This window comes from Atta colombica, unplaced genomic scaffold (genome assembly GCF_001594045.1).
Source record: "Atta colombica isolate Treedump-2 unplaced genomic scaffold, Acol1.0 scaffold97, whole genome shotgun sequence".
Classification (NCBI taxonomy): domain Eukaryota; kingdom Metazoa; phylum Arthropoda; class Insecta; order Hymenoptera; family Formicidae; genus Atta; species Atta colombica.
Window position 1 is genome coordinate 46,900 of NW_017259591.1, and position 1,769 is coordinate 48,668.

Sequence of the window (1,769 nt, forward strand, 5' to 3'; positions counted from 1 at the left end):
AAGACGAAAAGAATTGTCATTGTTTATTTTAATACTTCTAACTGTGGTTTATTTTATGCGTTTTGATAATGATAAATACTAAATTGTTTTATCAAATACTAATGGTTTATTAATATTTTATTTTTGTGTCTTTGTTTATAAATACATAAAATGAAATCTATATGAAAACATTCTACATTCTTTATATAATTTATGGAGATATATTACATATGTTAAAATATGTAATATTTTTAAAATATATACACAAAACAACTCAATTTAATTCTATGTTGATATAACTTCTGGTATACAAGATAATATATACATATAAAAAATTATATATATTCAGTATATTTGAACTTATGAGAATGTATTGGAATTTCTAAATATGTAAATATTGCATTGACTGTATGTAAATTTTTGTAATGCTTGTATTAAAATTGTGATCTTAACAAAATTCTAGTATTTTACATGTTATACTAGCGATAATTTGAAGAGTAGTTTTGTTCTAATTTTGTCCTTTATATTAATATATACATGTATTAGACCCTATTTTAAATTCTGAATAATATTAGTATTATGATCTGTATATTGGAAAAATATTAATTTGCATTTGTTACAGATTGCTAATGATTATTCTCCAAATGAAAATATCGTGCATTTTTTAAATTACTTTGTATTATTGTATCTATCAGTATATTATGTTACTTTTTGTATAGACTTCTAATTGAACGTAGCTTCAATTGAAATAATACTGAAAATCTCTCTCTGAAAATGATATGACAGGCTTGGATTATGAATTTATACTGAATTATTTTGATTACTATTACCGATGCTAAGCCAAAGACTTAGCTTAAGTTATAAACATAAACTGAAATATCTGATCTATAGAATGATTAAGCAATTTTAAATTAAAGATAATCACCATTGCACCTATGAAAACTATGAAGAAAAGTCACTGTATCGTCAGGCCTTACATATATTGTCACTCTTGTACATATGTTCTATTACATAATAGAATCAAAATAATACTACCGTTCTATAATTATAATGATCCGTGGTAAAGACTACTTTTACCACATTAGTACCTTTACGCATACACACACATGGTATTCAAGATAATACTGTGACGTGAATAATTTTATTTTGTTAATGTACGATAAAAAAATATATAATATATAATATATAATAGGTACACAACACGTAAAAATGAACATATATCATACTTACAGAATTAACCATTGCTGGTTTGATATTAAAAGAAATGAATCACGAAGAGGGAAGTATTATGTATTATTATCAAAGATTTTTATGAAGTCCAAGTTTGGTGAAGATCTATATTTCTGCTATAGATTATAAATTTTATCGTCTGAACGTATAATAACGATCTCATATAATTATTTCATTATTGATGAACAATTGTTATCGCGGAAACATTTTTACACTGCCATATACCAATACTATCATGATTCAGTTATTATGGAACATGGGAGAGTGTCTCTTTAATGATCATTTTATTTTATACAACAAATTTTAATGTTGTTTAATCGAATATATTAATAAAAGTTTTAACTATTAAATTAATATTTCGAAGGTGATATGTAATGCGTCCTGTTTCAAGGATTGTGAGAACAGAAGAAAAGATATATTTGCCATATACAATCAAGTAGTTAGTTATAATTCGTCTCGATTTCTTATTTTACGAAATAAGAGCAAATGGATATATACATATATGTACCTCTATATTAATTATAATTACAAAATGTATGTATGTATATATATATATATAC